The sequence below is a fragment of the Pocillopora damicornis genome, chromosome 5, assembly GCF_964200805.1.
Source record: "Pocillopora damicornis chromosome 5, jaPocDami1.2, whole genome shotgun sequence".
Lineage (NCBI taxonomy): Eukaryota > Metazoa > Cnidaria > Anthozoa > Scleractinia > Pocilloporidae > Pocillopora > Pocillopora damicornis.
The window spans coordinates 26232663-26238662 of NC_142674.1; the positions used below are offsets into that span (position 1 = coordinate 26232663).

At 37.2% G+C, this 6000-nt stretch overlaps 1 long non-coding RNA gene across 2 annotated transcripts; it reads left to right on the forward strand.

Annotated features, from left to right (window-relative positions):
* The first annotated feature begins 64 nt into the window (after positions 1–64).
* Positions 65–2963, forward strand: LOC149046206 (uncharacterized). 2 transcript variants are annotated; one of them, XR_016186761.1, is made up of 3 exons: positions 65–108; positions 664–1014; positions 2220–2963. It is a non-coding gene; the product is annotated as an uncharacterized LOC149046206 (long non-coding RNA). The 2 variants fall into 2 exon arrangements; XR_016186760.1 differs by having other exon boundaries at positions 86–1014.
* Positions 2964–6000: the final 3037 nt, after the last annotated feature.

Sequence of the window (6000 nt, forward strand, 5' to 3'; positions counted from 1 at the left end):
GCACCGTCTTCCTTTCTTAGGTTTTTGCTATCACGGAAGGAATATTTATATTCAGCGACTTTCGACTTTGTTCAGCAGGAACATGACAGGACGGAAAACGCGTGCACTGTAAGTACCTCCTGTTGTCCCATACAAAGCCTTAGAAAACTTTTCTAAGGCTTTGTATGGGCTTTTTTTCTGGAGTATCTGGTAGCGCTCCAGGTTGCTTCAATATGCTTACCGCAAGGCGTCATAATCTCGTCACTTTGTGACAGAAATGTCGTTTAACTGAAAGTGAACCAGAACACCAACAGACCTATACATGTCTCAATTTTCCGATGAGAGAATGTTAGGCATCAATGACACGTCATCGCTTGTCAAACTTTGTCAGTAAACATGACTTCCACTTACGTAATTGGCACGGGATATACTACTACCGATGAGGGAATAATAAATAAATCTGATCAGAAGTCTGTGGCAGGTCGGGTGATATTGAAACGCGTGGAAAATGCAATTTACATTTAAAAAAACTTTATACTTGGAGGATTTCAACTGCTTTTTTTTTCTGGTAGTCCTTGCATAAACCTTGTACCCTGTTTCATCCACATTAATTCTTCGTAGTTGTACATTCACTGCGAACAAAGCTTTCCGGTTAATTTTTATCGTTTTATCGCGTTGAGATAGGCCGCTGTCCACTAGAATTTTCTACAACATTATATCAGTATGGAAACGCGGGCACAAACTCAGCCACAGGGAATCGAGTACCGAAGACGATCGCCAACAAAAAGCGCGCGCTTGGCGCGTGCTTGGCAAAGTAATCATTCCACGTCGATCTCGGGAAAGTACAATCGAAGAAAAACGCAGCATGCGAAATCAAAGGAGGAAACGTAAACGATTGTCAAGGACAGCTAGGGAAAGGGAGAACAGAGAAATGAGAACACAAAAGGAAAGAGATGCATATTCTTGGCGCGAATGTATTATGGCAAATGGAAAGCATTAGTCGAACAGAATAAAAAGACCCTGGACAAAACCAAGGTAGGAACTCGGTTAGCGTCAAAATAGAATAAAATAGATGTCAGAAAATGAGCAGTTGGTTACAAAAAACGATATCACCGAACTGAAGCTGAACGTAATCAAACTAGCATTGTCTTGCATTGTACAAAACGTCCTGGGGTTGACTTCAACATAAACTCATAGGGAGAGGGGAGAGTGTAGCCCTCAAAATTCTTCTCCTTTTTATGATGAAATGAAAAAAACTACAATCATTTTCGTAAAATAAGGCAAGGAATCCCCATTTGAAATTGCCTCATTCTGAAATGATTTAGCGGGAATTCATTCATTTCTGTTTGCCAAGCAGACAGGCTAAACTTTCGTCTGAAAAGGACAGTCATTGAGCTTTGAGCATTTTCCCTTCCATCTTGCCATATAGTGTTGATCTTGCCCTACCAAGGTTACCACAGATCAAAAAATGGCCAGGGATAGAAATTTCAAGGTCAGGGAAAAGTCAGGGAAATTAAAGTTTTTACACCACTGAGTTTCATACCATGCTGGAAGAAATATTTCAGATGATCTCAGCAATGTTTTAATGAAGAGGAGACTGGACATTTTGTATCCATTTCATCAGGGAAATTTTATTTTTATCATGGATAGGTCAGTACCTTAATAGTCAGGGAATTTTGGAAAGTTCTGTTTGTATTATATGAAAGGGATAAAGTTTATCAATAAATCTATTAACATGGGAATTACAATTTCCTCGATTGTGATTAGTTTTAAAAACTCCTATTTTCCACTAATTCACTTGCCAAGTTGTTGTTGGACAGTTCAATAAGCCAAATACATTCAAAGTTGTAGTTCAAGTCAACCAATCACATTCAAAGTTGTGGTTTAAATTAATCAATCACAACCTTGGTTTCAATCACCATAGAAACAGTGTACAGATTCCTAAATTGGGGCTTTCTTCAAAACAGAGAATTGGTTTCCCTTGAGCAATGACAATATTTAAGTGTTCTTTTTAATTTGGAAATTGTAATTTTTATGATTAATTGGTAAAAGGACTTTGTGTCATTCGTTTCGGTCTGTAATCACACTCGTGATAAACAAATTGTACTCCCACTATGCAGTCGTCTGATTTTGTTATCACTCATATGATTACAGACCAAAGACTACTCAGTCCTATTACCACTTATTACACAATCTAGCTGACCAGCTTCACTTTTCTTCTGTTTATTACTTTATTCCAGATTAGAGACAGGAATACAAAATCAGGACCACTCAGTAGCAAATTTGCCACTGTTAATTTTAATTGACCCATCTGAGCTTTAACCAATCAGTGAAAAGGAATTAATACTAGGACAGGGTTCATATGGCCGGTGCATTTTAAAATCTCTCAAAAGATTAAACGTTCTTGTGGTAGAAAAACAATGTCTGATGCAAAGCACTAAAGAGATGGTAAAGGAGGCACAAAGCATGTAGACTCTCACACACAAAAACATTCCTGCAATAATAGGAATCCAGCTTGAAAGAGAGCCTATATCTCTAGTGATGGAGTTCAAAGGGGAAGAAAATACATCCGCAACAGTCAGTAAACTATTGTATTGCATTGGATTAGGGAAAGTCACACCACAGTAAATTAAAAACAAAAAAAATTATCACAAAAACAGTTCCAGCAGCACAGAAAGGCCACAATGTTGGATGGATGGCCAGGTATACAATTGGAAAATAAATTGCAAAATGTGTACCAGCATGTTTGTGTTAATCCCATATTATGAAGTATGAGTTGTTTTCAGTAACTCAGTGTCAAATTTTATGGTATAGTTTTCTGTAATAATAACTAATTATCATCATATTGGCTTTCCATTGTTAGACATTAATGCCAATTTCTTGACCAATTGGAAGTAAAACCAAGTTTAACTTGTTTGCATATCTAAAAGTAAATAAACAAAGTTAAAACTGGGTGGGTTGCCTTGAGAACCCATCTGTTCTGATGTGTTGTTTTCTGAGTTCTTAGAAATAAGTGCACACTATCTTAACTCTGGTGTAATTTTGAATATCAGAACCCTGAAGAATAGCCCTTACTAACAGACCTGGTGCATGACACAGTAGTTTGGGTGTGTTTCTATCTGACCAAATGATAGGCTTTGACCTGTTTTGAGACTTATCCATGTCAATGGTACTGTCCATCTAGTGTGTAAACATAGTACTTTTAAATGAATTCAGTAGACTTATTCATTTGATCATTATCATCTGCCACATAACTGTGTTCCCTATTACATTAGTGTTCACTGTGAGATCTAGAATGACATAAATGTAGGCAAAAATGGTATAATAAATTATTTGAGCCTAAGCCTTCTTGTAGTTGAAATATTGGGAAAGAAAGGAAGAAGAAAATAATTAAGAATAGAAGAATTAGGCATATGCAAGATAACATTCTGTTTCCATTGTTACTTTAGCAAATCAGTATTCCTGTTGGGAAGATGTCACATCTTTTATCAACAGGACTGCCAAGATGACTCATCTTTTTGCCAGTTTCTGTTTGCTATTGTAACAATAACTCTTGCAGTCCACTGGCAAAGGCCAAAAATTAACTTAGGAATAAAACAAGGATGCTGTGGCTCAAAAAACTTTGTATTAGGACACTGCCAGCTTGAACCTAGGAGTCAGCATTTAGGCTTTGAGTTTAAGCAGAGACTTTTCCCTTTTTCTAAAATTTATGATCTATTTGCAAGCATTTTCACAAGCCAAAGCCAAAGCCTTCTCTTAAAATTAATGATTGAAAAACCAAGTTATGTTAGTTAACATTTTCTTTCAATTATTAAATTTCATTGTGGCAACTTCACTTTCACATAACTTCTTCGCGCCAAGTGGCACAGAAGGCCTCATCCCTGAAACATTTTTGTATATTCATCTCTCATCTCGTACCTATCCTGTGTATCCGTGTATGTAAGCTATGTTCGCGCTAAATATCTAAAGGTGGGAGGATAACCATAACTCCACTGACTCACCTCTACAAGTTAACATTTCTCACAGTTCCTCTCATATTAAATAAGTCGTGCTGATTAGACGTGCTCGAAATGTAAAGGGTATTTTTTGACAGAATAATTGAAGACAAGTACGCATGCGTTAAGGGTGTCTGGCTCGATATTTCGATACGCCCACGAAATCAATTGACCGTGAAGATCTGGGAGAAAGCCGTTTACCAACTGGCTACTGGAAAGCGCTTTTAGTTATTCACCATACGGGATAGCTGCATACCCACAAATATGTCGTAGAAAGAAAATGCCATCCTACCACTAACAAACAACTTGTGGTTGAAAGCCGGTTAAGACAACAGGAAAAAGAATGGAGTCTTTTATTAAGATTAAAGCATCATATTACGACATTCATAACATTAACCAGGACTCCATTCACGAGCGATGACACATTGATCTCTATAGTTTGAAAGGTTATGGAGTCGCATTACAACACTAACCAGGACCCCAATAACTAGCGATGATAAGTTGATCCCCTACAGTTTGACATGCTTTCACACATTCCCAACAGACCCGGGGAAATAACGCTGCGGGAGATGATACTTGCAGTAAAAGCCATATCCGTCCTCTCATGCTATTCATTCTCAGAGAGACATCTTAGAGAAAGGTAATTTTTTCTAGGCTATTTTTGTACCGTGTGGAACATTGAAAACATGGTTATTCTAAATATTATGTAATTCAGTTGTTACCTGCTGATGATGTGCCGTGTATAATTGATCATCGCCGATGATCATCGCCGATGATCATCGCCGATGATCATCGTCTCTATTATTTCGACTCGGTTGTTAAATAATTATTTTAAAGCTGATGGTTTTTAGTACTATACAAGTACTGATTCTAATTCTGATCGGGGTGACTTCGACGGACATAAGAGTGTTGTTGTGTTAATACCATTATCTCGGTATATTTAGCATTTTGGGCCAATTTTTTTTAGAGTACTTTGCTTCTGTATGCTTTATCTCTGATAAAGTGCTTGTTAAATAAGGGTTGCTTTTATAGTTCTAGATCTAAGTGGTCGTTATAGCTGAATTATATTCGCACATTTACCTGTTTTCCTCTTGACAAAAAAAGGGAAAACTGCTGAAATATTTTGTCTTAAAATAGTATATTAAATAGGAAGAAAACAAGACAACATTGGAGAGAAAAAAATCCGTGTGAGAGATCATGCAATTCTGAAGTAATCCACTTATTGTTATCAACGGACGGGAAACGACCGGGCGCTAGAATACATAAAAGATTTGTTTGACATTTTTCTTAACAGCACCTGTCGGTTAAATTAGCTATTATGTTTTGGTTATTTCAAGATTGTTTCAAACTTGTTAGCTCAATGCACAATGCCTCTTTCTAAGAGAGATCTCGCAACTTAGCCATTGTCAAAACATTAACATGGAATATTGGCATAAGAATGGATACCGTAAAAGTGTTCACCTCCCAGTACCGCAAACCCAGAAAAAAATATTCAGATGCAAACCCTAGTGCTCCAGGTCCAGCTTTTGTCCGTGGTGCACATTCTTCTGGCACTGCCTTGCAATTCAAAACCTTCGTCACATCTGAATTCGAGCTCACTTCTGAAAGTTGTTTCGTTACCAATAAACGTTCCATTCTTTGTTCGAGGCGGAAAGTCACAATTTACAACTTTAAACGTGAACAGCTAACTACCAATAACTTAAAGACTATTATAATTTTCTTTTCTATCTCTAAAGAACGTTCTTTTTCCCGCGAGTAACTGTCTATTTTCTCGGAGGGTTTCTAAAACACCTTGCATCGAAGGTAATTGCTCATTTGAAACGCGTTGAACTTTTGATGCTGAACAGTGCTCTATCAAATTTCATATCAAGAAATCTCGGTTTTTGTCAAATTCAGTTTCTTTTACCGTGTTGGAATGAGTATCTATAAGGAGCAGATTGGTGATAAAATTCTCGTTAAGCTTGCCTATTCAGAAGTCACTTCAAGTGGCTTCAGGAATGGTGTGACGAACAAGCAACATAGTTAA